The sequence below is a fragment of the Dipodomys ordii genome, unplaced genomic scaffold, assembly GCF_000151885.1.
Source record: "Dipodomys ordii isolate 6190 unplaced genomic scaffold, Dord_2.0 Scaffold217, whole genome shotgun sequence".
NCBI lineage: Eukaryota > Metazoa > Chordata > Mammalia > Rodentia > Heteromyidae > Dipodomys > Dipodomys ordii.
Genome location: NW_012267433.1, coordinates 269,955 through 288,165, shown reverse-complemented (window position 1 = coordinate 288,165; position 18,211 = coordinate 269,955). Strand labels below are relative to the sequence as shown.

Here is an 18,211-nt window from a genome sequence, read left to right as displayed (position 1 = left end):
CAAGGTTGGTACTCTTACCATTAGAGCCACAACTCCATTTCTGCTTTTTGGTGGCTAATTAGAGATAAGGGTCAAAGCCAGCACAGGCTGACTTTGAACTGTGATCCTGTGAGCTCAACATCCTGAGAAGCTGGGAATGCAGACATGAGCCACTGGGTCAGCTAGGAGTCATTATTTTTTTTGTTGGTCGTTGGGCTTGAACTCTGGACCTGGATGTAGTCTGTCCCTGAGCTCTTCAGCTCAAGGCTAGCACTCTGCCCCTTAAACAACAGCTCCACTTCCAGTTTTCTGGTGATTAATGGGAGATAAAAGAGTCTCATGGACTTTCCTGCTCAGGCTGGCTCTGAACTGTGATCCTTAGATCTCAGCCACCTGAGTAGCTAAGATTACAGGTGTGAGGTACCACCTTTCTGTAGAATTCATTCTTTTTGGAAAGTTTTTTTTTTTTTTAACCTGTAGTTTTTAGTTCAAACCTTTGCCCATGTAGTTGTCATACCTTTCCCTCTGTTTTGGTTGAAACTCACTGACTCACGAAGGCTTACCTGACAATATGAATTTACCTGCTTTAGGCTTGATGCACACATATTAAGAGCTTGAAGGGCCCTGGGAGAAAGGAGTATGTATCCTCTTATTTACAGCTGGTGTCACTGCACATATGTTTAGAGCCGTTGCTGAGGTGACGAGCCGGCAGCCCACACCGCCCTTCTGGAGCGATGGGGTGCTGTTTAGTGGCATCTGTTCACAGGAGGGCACCAGTCCTTTGGCCTGTGGGAATCTGAAGATCACCCTGATCTCGTCTGTTCTCTTTTGATTTGACTGCTCGATTGCTTCACCCAAATAAAAGATCTTTTGATTCATTTTACACAGAGACATTTGGAGACATAGTATTGTTTCATCTCTTGTCTCCTTCCCGTGGCGGAGCAGGACATCAGTGTTTTCGTTTGGTTTTTTCGGCCTATCTCATCCTTCAGAGAAAGAACTATGGACTTTGTCCTTTCCTCACTGGCCATCTTAATTATGTTTGTAATTTGATGTTTTTCTAACAGTTTCTTCAAAGGACTTGAATTATGAATTATGTTTTTCTTCCTGGGCACATGTTAAAGAAATCATTTATATTATACATACATTTCTTCTGTGTGTTGACAAAACTTTAAACTATCTGGAAAGTAAAGTACCCTGTGACTACTTCACAGGGCAGCCATCTCTTACTCGTCAGAAAGATAAGATGACTTAGTAAATCTTGTTGGTTGTTTGCTCTTTGAGAATAGTGTAAAAGCTGTACCTTTCCAAGGACTATGCATGTATCTATATCCTATCTTTTTTGGGGGGAGTTTAGAAATGGGTCCTAATGAACCCTTCATTTTATCATTTTATTATATAAAGAGCTTCATATTATCAGTTGAGTTTATAATTGTGTGTGTGTGTGTGTGTGTGTGTGTGTGTGTACATACGCATATGTATGTGATGGTCCTGGGGCTTGAACTCAGGAATTGAGCACCATCTCTTGAGCTTTTTTTGTGTTCAAAGCTAGCACTCTACACTTGAGCCACAGTTCCACCTTCAGCTTTTGGCTGGCTAATTAGAGATAAGAGTGTGACAGACTTTCCTGTCTGGGTTATTTAACCATGAACCTCATCTCTTGATATTCATTCATTCATTCATTTTGTCTGTCAGTCATGGGCCTTGAACTCTGGTCCTAGGCGCTGTCCCTCAGTTCTTCAGTTCAAGGCTAGCTCTCTACGTTGAGCTACAGTACCAGTTCTGGTTTTACTGGTGGTTTATTGGAGATAAGTGTTTCACAGACTTTCCTGCCTGGGCTGGCTTTGAACTACGATCCTCAATTCTCAGCCTCCTGAGTGGCTAGGATTACGGGAGTGAGCTACCAGTACCCGGCTTTTCTTGCTAATTTATAACAAAAAATATCTGCCCTAATCTGAAATTGAAGAGGGCGTGTTTGTCCAAAGCTTCACCAGACATTTGAAAGCATTTACAGGGAGTTTACTGCAATTGTATTATAAACTTTTATATAAGTTGAGAAGCATACATACAGATATTAATTGTAACATTGTAGTGTAGTATAAAGTTGGGGGGAACCTCCCAAATAAAGATCGATATTTTTTAAATAATGAATACCACACTGATGTTATAATGAAGTAAAACTGTATGTATCATGAGGATCCACATGTATGTTATGTGCAGGCCCTGGCTGTGTCAGGATTAATGTACTCAAAATGGGTTATATCTTCTGAGCTTTGTTCTTTTTTTTTTTTCTTTTTGGGTTCAGTCATGGGGCCTGAACTCTGGGCCTGGGTGCTGTCCCTCAGCTCTTCAGCTCAAGACTAGCACTCTACCACTTGAGCCACAGCACCACTTCCGGCTTTTTTTCCCTCTTATGTAGTGCTAAGAATCGAACCCAGGGCCTCATGCATGCAAGGCAAGTGCTCTACCACTGAGCCACCTTCCCAGACCTGTTCTTCTTTTCTGTTTCATTCTTTTCACTTTGTCACAAAGTAGTAACAGCTAATGATTTTTAAAAAGACCTGCTTTTTACATTTTACAAATGTCATATAGTAACAGCTAATGATTTTTAAAAAGACCTGCTTTTTACATTTTACAAATGTCATATATTTTCATTGAAGAGTAAGTGCTTTTGAGTTTGACCTAACTCTGATGTCTATTGATTGGCTCTACCAGGTTTCAACTTTTTCTTTTTCTTGTTTAGTTGGCAGGTATAAGCCTTGAGGCATACTTGGTTAGTGCTATTCTTTTGGTTGTGCCAAGAAAGAACCTATACCTCTCTGATCGTAGCCTATACCTAATAGTAGAATTCGCTTCTACTGTGGCGGTGAGTTGACAGAGGTCTTCCAGCAGCCCTGGACAATGGGAGCAGTCCAGGCCTGGCAACTCAGAGCCTGGGTGCTGTTCCTGCGCTTTTCTGATCAAGACTCATACTCTAATACTTGAGCCACAGTTCCACTTCTGTCTTTTTTGGTGGTTAATTAAAGATGAGAGTATCAAAGGATTTCCTGCCCAAACTGATCTTCAGATTTCAGCCTCCTGAGTAAGTAGGATTACAGGCCTGAGCCACTGGTACCTAGCCATATTGCTTAACCTGATTTTTCTTTTCCATTTCAGTAGATTGAGTCCACGCTGTTGACACATTTTAGCTACTGTAACTTGTTTCACCTGCATTTTAGTGTGTCATATGCTGCAGTGGTACCTACAGCTACTTTCCAAGATGGAGATGTTCTTAGCTTTCGGGTTGCTGGCCTCTGGTAGAAGGCTGAACCTGGACTGGCATGGGAGTATGTCCTGGATACACCTGGTCAGCTAGCTTGACCACATGTGAGGGCTGGTCCTGGCCCCTAAAGCCCTCCTCCAAGAGGACAGTAAGTATCCTGCCACCTCCAAAGTGGTTTTCCATGCCAGTCTTTCACTTTGAGTAGGGCCAAACAAGAATCATTTGAGCTCATTATAAGCACATCTAGTTTCTTGGTAAAATCTCCTTGACATCATGTAAGATGATGAGCCAGATTGATGCTCCTCCAAGTACAAGCTTTCTTTCCTGGAGCTAGCCCTGAAGTCTGGGCTGCCTTACTCCAGTTTTCCAGGAGTCAGTCCAAGAGTAGCTGTCCCTAAGGCTGAGGGCAGAGAGGGCCATTTATCCTGACTTCACACTCATGGGGTCATCTACTCTTTTTTTTTTTTACTTTTGTTCAGATGCATTCCTATGACAGCTGTGAATATCTGCTACCAGCTTGGTGACTTAGTAAACAACAGAAATCTGTCCTCGTGGTTTTGGAGGCCAGAAGCGTGAAGGTAGAGGCTGGCAGACTGTGGTTGCTCCCAGGGCTTTGCGTGGAGCTCTACTACTGACAGCACTTGGCTGTACATCTCCAGGCTTATCTTCTTTCTTCTTGCTAGAAACCTAGCTCTTGTAAGAAAGTTTGCTCAGGTAATCTGCAAAGGAGCTAAGTCTTGGAACCCTCTAACTTAGTAGTCATGCTCACTATTTGAGAAGGGGTACCATAAGCCTGTTTTTCTCCAGGTAAATGTATGTTTCTGTTTTTATTACTCCTTTTAGGTTGAAAGCTGATTCAGATTTGACTAGAGTACACAGGTTTTAAGTTTAGTTTGAGTCATATTCCCCTTGTAACTCCTGTCTTAGTTTGCATAAACTTAGATGTTTAGAAACAACAGTTTATGTCCCAGTTTAAGAGACTGGGAGGTCCAGAGTAAAGAAAAATTTGTGTCTGGTGCGGGCTCCCTTTTGGTTTTTAGATGATACCTCTGTGGAAAATAGTGCGCAGGCTCTGTAAGGGTACTCTTTCCATTCATGAGGCTGCACCCCCGTGACGTAATCATCTTCCAGTGACCCATTCCATTGGGGTAAAGTTACAATGTGAGGATGTGTGGGGCTCACTGCTACTCAGACCATAAGACTGTCCTGAGATACAGAACTTCTCCAAACACTTTTTCTCCCTGTACTATAGTATTGCCTGTTATAATTCTAAATATGAACAGAATTACACTGTACTGGAGTATAACACATCCTTAATGACATCAGAGTTCCTGGTGAATTGTTTTTTCCTTTGCCTCCTGATGCTCCTTAAAAGAGCAGAGCATGCATGTGGGTGCGGAATCTCTGCTCAGACAGGCCTTTGTCAGAGCAGTTATTGACTTTTTAGAAAAAAGGCATTTGTTGAATCCTGTAAGCAGATGGCTACCCTGGCTCAGCAGGAGAGGGGTCAGCAAGGAGCCCTATCAGACTAGCCACAGCGTGGACTGGACTCCTGAATCACTAAGGTGTGCTTGTGTTGGTCTGTGCTTGGGATGAGTGTTTTGGGGATGACCATGGCGGTGACCCCTGTAGAGGATATCCTGAGTAGCAGAGTGACATGGTAGGTTGATGTGGTGGCTAAAATGCCGTGAGGGGGTCTCGAGGGAAAAACAGGAGGTGACAGAGTTGTATGTATCCCACTAGTACTCTTGAGTGTGGAGGCCAGGACCCTCACCTCAGAAAGGGTGTAAAACGTTGATCTTCAGGCAAAGAGAAGAGGAGAAAATCTTTTGGATTGAGGTGCTTAAGTGTGTGGTCAAGGCTATGTTGTGGTGTTCTGTTACTGAGGAGAGATAAATATATTATTTGTACAGTTGGACTTGTCTATAGTGTATTCTTGTACAGATTTTTTTTAAATGCAAACTGCTGGGCACCACTGGCTCATGCCCGTAATCCTAACTACCAGGACACTGAAATCTGAGGATCACATTTTAAAGCTAGCCTTTAAAGCTAGCCGCAGCAGGAAAGTCTGTGAAACTCTTATCTCCAGTAAACTACTCAGAAAAAGCAGGAAGTTGAACTGTGGCTCAAGTGGTAGAGCGTTAGCTTTGAGCCAAAGAAATGCAGGGGCAGTGTCCAGTTCCAGAGTTCAAGCCCTAGGACTGTCAAAAACAAACAAAAATCATACATACTATGCCAGCCCTGTGAGATTGAGTGGACATGATGATAAGGAGTCTGAGCTAGGAACACCCCTTCCCCTTCTGGCATTTCATAAGCAGTGCTCAACCGATTATCTCCATTCATCTGTTTGCTCTGGCGTTTGACATTGTAGCTCCTCCTCTGCCTTTCTCCTTTTCTCCTTTCCCTCCCTTCCGCTCCCCTTCTGCCTGACACATGCTTGCTAAGCAAGCAGTCTACCACTAGAGGGATGTTTCCTTCAACACCTCCCCACTTTTTGGTTTTGTTTTTGAGATGGGATTCTATGAACTTTGCCCCAGCTGGCTTCAAACTCTTTCCTTTCTCCCACCCCCCAAGTAGCTGGACATTATATTTTTGAAACCCTTTTATCCTCTTTCTTGTAGTTCGTCCTGCCTTATAATCAGATCCCTAGAACAGATAATTGCAAAAAGGGGGGGGGTAATTTGTGAGGCATGTTAGTCATGCTCTAGAGGCTAAGTTTCAGGACAAGCTGGGCTCCTGGGCCACTCCCCTGGCCTTGCATGGGTGAATGCTGCCTGGACGGCCATGCCTCTTCTAAGGCACCCCTTGAATGTCCTATCTTGTTGAAGCAGTGGGGTTCCCGCCAGTACTGAAGAAGGAGGCAGTGGGTGGCTGTGATGCTGACTTGAGAGGAGGCTGGGAAGAGCGCCAGCCGCACTAGCATTCACACGTGGGCCTGGCATTCTTTTAGAAGGTGCTCGTGGACCCAAGCCTGCTGTACTCATGCCTGTCTGATTACTGAGTGTGACAGTACTTGCACTTCAACCAGGTACCACTCGGGCTGTAGAAATAAGTCTCTTGACTCTGTCCTTTAAAAACAGCACAGTATCTCTTAAATTTCCCCAGATGTAGTAGCACAGGTGCCTGGGGGACTGGGCTGTGTTGGCTATGTGGCAGGGAACTGCACTACTGAAGCCTGAGTCACCAGAGTTAACACTCTACCTCAAGTTTCCTGTGATGGTGGCCTTTACATCCTAGTTTAGAAACCTTAATAAAAGACCTGAGCGTGTTCTGGGTGACCCGAAGCATGTTGCATGGTCCTGGTTGCTGTGGCCCAAGAGCAAGGGCAAGTGTCTAGCCATCCAGCTGCCCGTGTATCTATGAGGAACCCAGAAATACTCAACTGACACTGACTCCAGGGCCCCTCAGCCTCCTCCGCGACCTGACCTGCTCTTGCAGGCCTCTGAGTTCTGTGTGCTGTAATCCTTGGGAGTCCAGCTAAGAGGCTTCCATACAGCTGAGATTGAGACCTGTGGTTTTAGCCAGAGGTGTGTATGTGAAGAGGCTTCGTTCCAACATAGTCCCATACTCGTGCACAGCAGTGCTGAGTATGGCCTGTAGGGCCTGTAAAGGGGGCAGTACGGCTGTCCCTTCCCACATGCACCACATAAGAACTGGCTATTGGAAGCTTCTCGTGACAGTGACTCCTGAGTGCAGATCTCCTGCAGCTCTGCCCGTCTCTGCTCACTCTAGTACCCTGATGCCTTGCTGTCTGGTCCTGGCCTGGGAGGGCTACTGTGCATTGGTGGAATACAACAAGGGCCTCATGAGTAGAAAGGGGCTGGCGTCATCCCTTTCAGCTTTACCTCCAGACGCCGGGAGCCAGGTGGCTCACGCCTATAACCTAGCTACTCCAGAGGCTGGCGCCTGTGGATCCAGTTCAAAACTAATCTGAAAATAAAAGTCCCTGAGACTTAATTCCAAGTAACCGGCAAAAGGCCAGAAGTATGGCTTTGGCTCAAGTGGTAGAGTACCAATTCTGGTACCAAGACAAAAAAATAAGGGTGTCTTTGTTGGATATTGTTGAACAGTAGTCAGAGGGCCAGTTTTGTCTTGTTCTTTAAGGTGTAACCGCTGTGAAGGAAATTGCACATAGGAATACATGGTAATAGGTCTTACGTCACATACACCTTTGCAATCACGAAGATACAGAGGTCTCCCCCAGTAATGTCTCCCTTACTTCACGACCACGGACCCTGGGTGCACACAAAGCCTACTGCCACGTGCTCTTCCCTTGCTTCTGGAATCCAGTGAGCCCCTGTACACAGTATATGGGTTCCACCACGGGCCGTGTGCTCTCTTGATAGTGGACCTCTTTTTTTAATCTCAGTTCGAGTCTGTTTTATTCAGGGTCGTATGCACATACAAGCTATGTCCTTGGTGGGTAGCTTCTTTGCTCAGAGGGATGTGGACAGAGCCTGTGCTGAGCTGTCCTTGCTCAGGTCTAGCCGGTTCACCTGCCTTGGCTATCTCCAAAGCTCCTGGCTACCTACCTGAATGGCAGCCCCCACCATCACATCACTTTGTGGGTTTATTGGGGGGTCCGGTCGTGGGGCCTGAACTCTGGGCCTGGGCGCTGTCCCTCAGCTCTTCAGCTCAAGGCTAGCGCTCTACCACTTGAGCCACAGCGCCACTTCTGGCTTTTTTCTTTTTGCTTATATGGTGCTGGGGAATCGAACCCAGGGCCTCAGGCATGCAAGGCAAGCGCTCTACCACTGAGCCACCTTCCCAGCCCCATCACTTTGTATTCACTGTGCCCAGTGACAGCCTGGGTTGGAAGTGGTAGGACCTCAGTCTTCTGGGGGATGAAGCTGATGAACAGAGGCTGGCTTGCCAGAGAAGAGGAGACATGTGATAGTGAAGCCAAGGCTGCTTAGTGGAAGTAGAAATGACAAGCATCCCATTGCTTTATTTCTTTGAGTTCCAGAATGAATCCAAGGCCAGAAATCCAACGTTAGTCATGCACACGCATACACGCACGTGCATACGCAGGCGCGCGCGCGCGCACAGTTGGTTCATATCCCTAGCTTTATTGCCCCCCACAGCACACCTTACTGGGCGTGAGAACCGCTTTGTTCTCGTCTGTTATAGGCATACCTGATAGCAAATGGAGAGCTCTGAACTAGTTAAGCAACATTTCTGTTTCTGAAATGTTGTTTCCTGTAATGAGAAAAGCTTCTGCTTACAACACACTGTACACACATATGCACTAGCACAGATAACAGGTGATAACAGAATGATGTTCCTCATGTGGCGGTGAGTGTAATACTTTCTGAAATTTTATACTCTGATATTTCACTTTATAAGCCAGACATGACTGTGCAGCCGTAATACTAGGCCTAGGGCAGGTTTGAGTTTGAGGCCAGAATGGGCTAAATAGTGAGACCTCCAAAAAAGAAAAATAGTTTTATTCCTCGTTGCCAAAAATGGAGGCAGCCAGATCGTCCTTCAGTGAGTGAATAGATGAATAAATGGTGGTACAGCAAGACAATGGAATGTTATTCAGTACTAGAGAGAAGATTATTCAGTGTTAAGGGGAGAACAAAGCAGAAAACCGCGGAAGAACCTGAAATAGATACACTACCAGAAGCCCATCTGAAAACACGATGTGCCGGGATGTTCCATGGCATCTGGAAAAGGCGAAACGAGAGAGACAGTTTAAAGACCCACAGTTGCTGGTGATTAGGGAAGGCCAAGAGGTGGGTAGAGAAAGCAAAGAAAGAAATATGTGTAGGGCAGTGACGCTGTGATGGTAGACACAAGTCTTTACCTGGGTCAGACACAGAATACAATGCCTAGCACAAACCCTGACACGAGCGGCGACTCTGCCGATAGTCCTGTGCTGGCAGGTTCGTGGTTGGTCGCACATGGACCTCTCTGGTGCAGAGCGTAGAAATGGGAAAGGCCATGCAACTGTGCTTTCTGTGCTCAGTTTTCTTGTTCAGCATGCCCCACAATAATTTTAGGACCATGTTCATGATGGAAAAGTTTTAACTCCTTGGGATAGCAGTACTGCATTCATGGGGCTGTGTCCTCCAGATCTAGTGTCTACTAAGACCTGTGCAGGCATGTGTGCATACTCCAAAAGATGCCTGTGCCCCCTGAGAATGCTGGGCAGGAACAGTTTAGGATTCTTGGGGTTATGCCTTGGTTCTTTGTAGCTGCTACTAAATTCTGAACAGTGGAACCTGTGCCATGACAATAAAACCATACATAGGTACTAAGATGGTAAATGCAGGTAGCAGAGGAGGAGGCTGGACCTTCTGCTGAATTCCATTCTTTTCCAGCAGGAAGGGACAGTTTGTCTCAGCTGCACCAAAGCTGCCACCTGGGAGACGCGGAGGGGGAAATCAGAGCTCTCTGAGCAGCGGCTTCTTACAGCCCAGGCCTCTGAGAGTGCGGTACTCGGCTTTGAATCCAGGGACACCCAGCCTGTACCTCGTTTCCTTGCAGTGCTCTTCCAGTTAGTAGGCACAGCTTTATTGCTACAGAGCACCTTTTATTTGGTCGCCAGAATCCTCCAAGGGATGTAATCATGCCCTTATTGTACAGAAGGTGGAAAACAGGGGATTGGGCTAGAGTGGCATTCCTATCAGCTCTGGGTTGCAAATGCTTTTCCACTCACAGAGCTTCCTGTTCCTCCATGACTGCAGATTTGGAGAGCAGACTGGAGTGGAATGAAAAGTCCTGCAGGGCTGGGAGGGCATCACTAGAGAGGTATCTGGCCAGAGAGAGAGAGCAGAGGAGACCCTGCATGCAGACACCGCGGGGTCTCACCCCGTGACCCAGGGAGCAGAATGCTGTCGCTTCTCTGTTACAGAAGAAACAGATTCAGAAACAGCTTTTGTTTCAGTGAAAGGGAAAAAAAAGTTTTGGTAGGTAATTCTAAGAACCTGTCCTTGAAGTTTTCTGGTGCTAAAGAAGGAAAAGATGGCGAGGTGCGGTGGCTCACACCGGCAATCCTAGTCACTTGGCTGTGGAGATTGGCATGGTCGGCGGCTCTAGGCTGGGAAGAGTTCCCAAGGCCCCTCTCAACATGTAAGAAGCTGGGTGCACATGTTGGTGCAGGCCTGCCATCTCAACTACATCAGAAGTTTAAATAGGATTCTGGACCAGGGTAGCCCATGTATAAACATGAAACGATTCAGAACATGACCTTGTTCAGAAAAACAACTTAAGCAACAAAAGCCAAAGACATGACTCAAGAACAAGGCCCTGAGTTCAAAACTCTAGTATCACCAAAAGCAAAAACCAAAACAAAACAGAAAAGAAAAAGGAGGAAAATATAGATTGTCCAGTACATTTGCCATTGGGAATGTAACTAAATTTCTGTCGTGTTGTGACCTGTGCCTCTTAGCAGTCCAGTTACACTTCAGTCTAGTTTCAGAGCTGTGAAGATGCAGGCGTGTCCTGTCTGGGGACACGTCTGTGAAAGCTCCTCTTCCCTGACTCCTGCCAGCTTGTCCCCTCGAGCAGAAGGATGCTTTAAGGCCCTTGTTCCTGGTGCACGCGTGGTTCACAGGTTTCATCAATGCCGAGACCTGAGGAGTTCTAAACAAAATGGAGTAGGACGTAAGACTGGCAACTCCAGCTGAAACAGAGGAACGCTTCTACCTGCTGTCTTCTATTTTACACCTGCCAGTCCTTTCCTACTTTTCAAAACTCAGCTTCCTCAAGGTACTGAAAAGCTTTCCTTTGGCCTATGTCACTCCATTTACTCAGTAGTTTCAGAATAATCATTGAAACAACTACCAAGAGTGATGCTTTTGAAAAGAAACTAGAGTCTTTGTTTAAATTTTTTCTTAAGAGCATAGGAGCTGGGTACCAGTGGCTCAAGCTTTTTATCCTAGCTACTCAGGTGGCTGAGATCTGAGGATTGTGGTTCAAAGCCAGCCAGGACAGGAAAGTCTTGTGAGATTCTTATCTCCAATAAACCACTAGAAAACTGGAAGTGGCGCTGTTGCTCAAGTGGTAGAGCACTTGCCTTGAGCTAAAAAGCCGAGGGACAGCACCCAGGCCCAGAGTTCAAGCCCCACAACTAACAAGAGAGAGACAGAGAGAGAGACAGGGGGGGGCATAGGAGGTTAGTACTGCAGAGTCACATGGCCGTGTTTACTAAGAAGTTACTAGAATGGTAGTGTCTGTAGCTTCCTTCAGAACCTCCTTCCTGCATTTGACTATGACTGGTCTTTGTAATTCACTTCTAAAAAATAGGATGGACACTTCAAGTCTCTACAGTGAGAAATTGGCCAAAATCTAGAAGAATTTTTCTGTCTGGGAAGTAGATGCTCCGTCCCTGGTCAACACCCAGTGGCTGACTCCTAGTGCCCAACTGCAGGTGCCAAGAGCCCATGTCTGACCCTAGAAACTGAGACACTGCAGTATTATTTGGTATGGTGGTTGGCGACCAGTACGCTCCAGCACCCTGACAATGGTCTGATACCTTACGCCTTTCAATTTGTTGAAAATGTTTTTGTTTGCTTGCTTATTTTTGAGATAGGGCTTGTATACAGCCCAGGCGAGGCCTTTTATAACCCAAGCTGACCTGAAACTTAACCATTCTCCTGCTCTTTCTCCTAAATTCTGGGATTACAATCATACACCACTCTGTCTAGCTGTTTATTATTTTAAATCATGTAAATTCATGAGGCTTTATCTACTGTCACATCCTCTTTACCTTGCCCCTTTCCTCTTTCTATACAAATTAAAATTGTACTGTTACCATTTACTTTTAAACCACTTTACAATTGGTATTCATAAAATTCATTTATAGCTGAGCTTTGCCAGTGGCTCACGCCTGTAATCCTAGCTATGAGGATTGCAGTTCAAAGCCAGCACAAGCAGGACAGTCTGTGAGGCTCTTATTTCCAATTAACTGACCCCAAAACAACAACAGCAACAGAAGAAGAGGAGGAGGAGGAGGAGGAAGAAGAGGAGGAGGAAGGAGCAGCTGTGGCTCAAATGGTAGAGCACTACACACACACAAATTTATTCTTTTAAAATGCACTGTTCACTGGGTTTTCGAAAATACGTACAATCAAGAATCTAGCGCCACAATTTAAAAAAGTAGAATACTTCTATCACACCTGGAAGTTTCCTCGACTCTTGTGTTTTTGTTTTAGCAAAGCCCTTTGTATTTTGAAATACTTATAGACTCCTGGGAAGTGATAACAATATTTGTGTCCTCTGAGCTCCCCTGCATTGAAACACTTATAGACTCCTGGGAAGTGATAACAATATTCGTGTCCTGAGCCCCCTGCATCTCCCAGAAGCAACAGTACTACTATAGTTCTCAGCCAGAAGCCCACTGAAGATTGTGCATTAGACCTGGAGTTTGATTTTGTGTGCATGTTCTGCAGCCACCCCACATTAATGTACACAGGTGGGGACGCCACTGTCGTGAGATGCTCCTGGGAGCCTTTCTGGTCCTGTCCGTCTGCTGGCATCTATGGCTGGTTTCTGAGATGGACGGTGCTGTTACTGCAGAATGGTAGTCCATGGGTGGCCCAGGTCATCTGCAGGAGTTTGGCTTTTTCACACGGCAGAGTTATCTGGAGATTCCCCATGCCATCTGAATGTATTAATAATTTTCTTTTCTTTGCTGAGGAGACCAAGGGTAGATCACAGCCAGGTTGAAAGCCACTACATGTTCCTCTCATCTAGGGGAGAGATGCCCTGTCTCTGCTTCCCAGCAGCATTTATGCCAGTGTTTGTTTCCTTATGCTCCATGCAAGTAGATCCATTGAAACAAAACTGAGTTTTTGGTGTTGATCTTGTATTCAGCAGCCTTGCTGGACCTTTGTTATTTCTAGGAGTTGTTTGTGTATTGTTCTTTTTTTTTATTTATTTTTATTTTGCTGGTCGTGGGGCCTGAACTCTGGGCCTGGGCGCTGTCCCTCAGCTCTTCAGCTCAAGGCAAGCACTCTACCACTGAGCCACTTTGACAGCCCTTGTTTTTTATTTTCTACATGAACAGTTGTTTCAGCTTTAGATAGAAATGGTCGTATTTCTTCCTTTTTGATTTCCTCCTCTTCTCCTTGCTGTGCTAGCCAGGATTTCCAGTACGGCTGTAGTAGCAGGGTGTAGCCAGAAGCAAGGAGCAGACACCCTTGACATCACACCTGCCATTGGAATGACAGCTGTCACCCTTCAGATGTCTCTGTGTGTTGGGAGTTGTTCTACCCACGCTTGCTTTGCTGAGTGATTTTCTCATGAGTATTGAATTTTGTCCAATGCTTTTCTGAACTAGTTGTTAGTCGTTTGTGATTTCTTCCTTAGCCAGGCGGATTACATGGATTGACCATGTTAAGCCATTGTACATTCTACTCATCTTCCTCTCTTCCAGTTTTAGAGTCAGTTTACATCTGAAGCTCTGCCACGTGTTCCTAACCAGTGCCGGTGGTCAGCTCCACACTTGCTCCAGGCCGTCAGTGTGGCCAGCAGAGTCTGGCCATCAGATGACCAGGCCCAGAGTTCTCTGGGCCGGCTCTGCCTTACTGCTGGTGCCGTTAACTTCTTGTTGCAGTTCCTCTGCAACGATCTTGCCTTCTAAGTCCCAGATCTTGGTGCTGGGGCCTGTGGTAGCACAGAGCCAGTAGTGGTTGGGCTGAAGCACAGGGCATTGCTGCTGTCCCCATCATCTAGAGTCTGTAAAGGTGCTTGCCTTCATTGAGATCCCATGACATGAGCCGGCCACCCTTGCCTCCTGAAGCACAGAAAGAGTCACATGGAGAGATGGTCACCATGTTCAAGTAGCCTCTGTGGCCAGTGTGATTGGTCTTCAGCTTACTGTTAGCCAAATTCCATACCTGGTTGTCCTAGCCACAGGAGATAATGATAAGGTTGCTGCTGTTGGGTGAAACGTGGACACAGGACACCCACTCAGAGCGACTCTCATCCTGGACTGGGCATTTGCGTACACTCAGGATCCAGAGGCACTGTGCTGGTGTCAGAGGAGAAGGCCAAGCCCAGCACTTCCTAGGTATGGCCTACAAATTGTCTCGTCCTGGGAGATCCCATAGGCAAAGCATTCCATCCCAAGAGCCTGAGAGGGCAAAGTGGGATGACCCCACAGAGCCCTTGAGGGGGATCTGTTCTGTTGTGGCCATAGCATTTGCAATGAGGAGTTGCAGATCACCTCTATTACTTGTTATCATTAGTGCTCCTCCACATTTCTAAGTATACTTAGAATTATACCCTGTGTGTGTGTGTGTGTGTGTGTGTGTGTGTGTCTGTCTGTCTGTCTGTCTGTCTGTCTGTCTGTGTGTCATAGGGCTTGAACTCTGTCTGGGCCTGGGCGCTGCCCCTTAGCCCTTCAGCTCAAGGAAAGCGCTCTACCGCTTGAGCCACAGTGCCACTTCTGGTTTTCTGGTGGTTAATTGGAGATAAGAGTCTCATGGACTTTTCCTTGTTCAGGCTGGCTTTGAACTGTGATCCTCAGATCTCAGCCTCTTCCTGAGTAGCCAGGATGACAGGCGTGAGCCACTGGCAGCTGGTAGCCCATCTTTTCTCTCCTGGTTCTGTCCACTTTGACATGAAGAGCACTGGGTGGCAATAAATCTTGGTCCTTTAACCTGCTGTGAGCGGCTGACTAGTAGGTGGTGCCAAGTCGCCCTGTATATACAGCCTTCATGTCTCTCTCTGTCCGTGGTTTAGAGCACGTTGCCTGTGGAGGGGGTTGCTGGGTTTCAGGGTGATGCCTCACAGCCTCCCCAGGGCCTCCTTCCTTTCACATTCCCTCCAGCAGTGCTCAGACAGCCACAGCCTTCTGACCTTCCTCGTCATTTGTGTGTGGCTTCTCTGGCCACTTCTCTACAGCTAAGCCTTGCAGGATTTCCTGATTCACTGTTTTATTCTGTTTTCCATGCTTTGCTGCGATTTCTGTTTTTAGTCATTCATTTATACCTTTAACACGTACATTTACATTTCTGTCCTCTTTCATCTACGGCTGCATCTTAATTCCTCTTGTGTAATACAAGTATTTCTAATCCCTTTCCAGCCTTTTTCATCTGCATCTTCCCAGAGCTGTATGCTTACCTGTACCTTGTCAGAAGTTAGAGGTTCCTCTTCTATGCTGTGTGCTATGCACACAGATTCAGTTCACTCACTCGGTGTACCAGGCAACCTTGGGATGGTCCTGTTGTTCTCAGAGTGACCAGCTAGGACCACTTAAGAAGAGACAAGTGGTACTCAAGGTCTGTAGTACTTTCACTTCCAGGGAATAATATATGTCACCTGTTAGACCTACCTCACTTGCCCAGTTTTTAACATTTTTGTTGCGAAATGTAGCACAACTCCCTGGCAGTTCCTAAAATCAAAATGCACAATTCACATATCTCAAAGCAAATACCTGTGTGACCTTCACTTTGAAACCCCACTTAGGCCTCAGCCTTCCATCGACATTTCACCCCAGACCGGCCCCAAGCACTGGTATTTATTGTTTTGGAGAAGTTATGGAAATATATTATTTGTGAGATTTACTCACGTTATTGTGTTTGTTTCTTTGCTGTATTCCCTGTTTACCTCATAGCAGAATACTATTGGTTTGGGCCTATTACAAAAAAGTTGCATAAATATTTTGCACATTCTCTTGGTGCATTTCCTTTGGTCCCGTTCCCAGAACTGGGAATTTTAGAATATGCTGGATTTTAGAATATGCTTGTATCAGTTGAAGTGATGGTGCCAAGGTTCATTTTATACTTTCATCAGAATGAATCAGTTTTCCTTGCTTGACATCTTTACCAATTCATAGCATATTATTTTGGTTTTAATTTCCATTTCCTTGACTACTAGTGAAGTTGGAGACTTTTTATCTGTATACTTGTCTTTTGGCACTCTTCTGTAAAGTGCTTGTATAAGCCTGTGTCCATTTTTATATTAAATGATTTGTCTTTCCTTTGATTTGCGGGCATTCTTTGTATTGTTGGTAAGAGCTTTCTTCCTTTTGGCAAAGTGACCTTGAGTGATAATCCCAGCTTGAGATGATTCAGTATCTTCAGGCCTGTGGCTGGCCAGCCCTCCCTTCCTTCTGGCATTGGAGGCCGGGTCTTGTAGTATAGCTGGGCTGGCTTGGAATTCACTGTAGAGCCCATCTTACTACAGACTCCTTATCCTCTTTGTTTCTCCCAAGTGCTCGGACTACAGGTGTGGACCACCATTCCCATTCTCCCCTCGCCTCCCCTTTTTCTTTTTGGTGGTACTGAGGTTTGAACTCGGGACCTCTTGCTTTCTAAAGGCTACTGTGCCACTTGAGCCACTGTCTAGCATGGCAGGCACTTCTTTTTTATCTTTTTTTTTGGTCAATTGTGGGGCTTGAACTCTGGGCCTGGGCACTGTCCCTCAGCTCTTCAGCTCAAGACGAGCGCTCTACCACGTGAGCCACAGCACCACTTCCGGCTTTTTCTGCTTATGGGGTGCTGAGGAATCAAACCTAGGGCCTCGTGCATTCAAGGCGAGTGCTCTACCACTGAGCCACCTTCCCTGTCCAAGCGTGGCAGGCATTTCTTACGACTGGTTAAAAGACCCTCGCTGCCTTTCATTGGCACAGTTACCCCTGATACTTAAATCTGCTGTGCAGGATAGATTTCATGAGTGATGTAAGCAGGAGCTAGGTTATAGTATTTCACATGGGGATACAGCTTTGTTGATGCCACAACCCAGATGTTCCTTAATCCCATGTTAGCACCTACTGTGAGCCTCAGTTCATGTCTGCATTCAATTCACGTTCTGGCCATCAGTTCTGTGTTAATGTTATGCTGTTTCTGGGTAGCACTGGGGGTGCTTGCTTGTGTTCCACTGTAGCCACACCTTCAGCCCAAGATCATGTCATTTGAGTCACTGTTGCTGAGAGAGAGAGTGTTTTGCTGGTCCTCTGGGGCTTGAACTCAGGGCCTGGGCTCTGTCCCTGAGCTTCTTTTGCTTAAGGCTAGCATTCTACCACTTGAGCCACAGCACCACTTCTGGCTTTTTCTGTTTATGTGGAATGAACCCAGTGCCTCATGTATATGAGGCAAGCACTCTACCACTGAGCCAACTTCCCAGGCCCTGATTCAAGTTTTTAACTGTGACTTTACTTTTGTGAATGAATACGTTACTTTTTGAGACTGGGTCTTGCTGTGCAGCTGGGGCTGGCCTCATCTTCCAAGCAGTAGGATTCCATGCCTATGTCAACACCTCAACTCTTTTTTCCTTTTAACTATTTGCATGAGGTTGTTTCCCACTGGACTACTTCCCCTTCTTATCCTTAACCCACTGCGAGTGTGGACTGGAGTTTCCTGCTCTCTGGGCTTGTCCACAGGCTTCACTTTTTCCTTTTGCCCTGGTAGTTTAAACCAGCTGGAGATAGAAAAAGTTAGAAGAAAAGATGGATCATTTATTGAATATCTGCGGGCTGATGTCTTTGTCACTGTTTCCTAAACAGTATCTATAACAGTTGTTTACGCAGTATTTTGTCAGGTACCATAAGTCATCTAGAGATGAGGTAAATATACAGGAAGTATGCAGGGCTATACACACAGTACACCACTTTGTATAAGGGGTTGAGCACTAGTGACTGGTGTATTCAAGCACCTACAGCTAATCTTGCTCTGATGCTTTTCCTGGTAATACATGGTATATACCAGAAGTGCTTTGTATGTTTTCATTGGTCACAGAATACTAAAAAGACAGACAATTTAATAAGCTTTATTAAGGAAGGTTGGTGACACAGGAAGGTTTTGCTGCAGTCCCCATGAGAGTAACTAGTTGTGACTGCAAAGACCTCACCTGTAGCTCAGTGTTCATTATCTGTCCATCCCTTTGCCCTACCCCACCCCCAACACACACACACACACACACACACACACACACCCCACACACACACACACACACACACACACACACACACACACACACACTGGTGTCAGCACTGGAAAGGGGACATGACATGATACG

At 45.9% G+C, this 18,211-nt stretch overlaps 1 protein-coding gene and 1 pseudogene across 2 annotated transcripts in view; one reads left to right on the top strand and one right to left on the bottom strand.

Moving 5' to 3' along the window:
- Window positions 1-18,211, top strand: part of Ankrd11 (ankyrin repeat domain 11) — an 85,031-nt gene that overhangs the window by 26,169 nt on the left and 40,651 nt on the right. The window contains exon 1 of one of the 2 annotated variants that reach the window (XM_013035669.1): window positions 12,497-12,662. The exons of the other annotated variant lie outside the window; for it this stretch is intronic. The gene's annotated coding sequence lies outside the window, so the exon portion shown is untranslated. Of the gene's footprint in view, window positions 1-12,496; window positions 12,663-18,211 lie in introns of those variants that run through there. 2 annotated transcript variants of the gene reach the window in all.
- On the bottom strand, window positions 13,326-14,388 carry LOC106000390 (annotated as a pseudogene).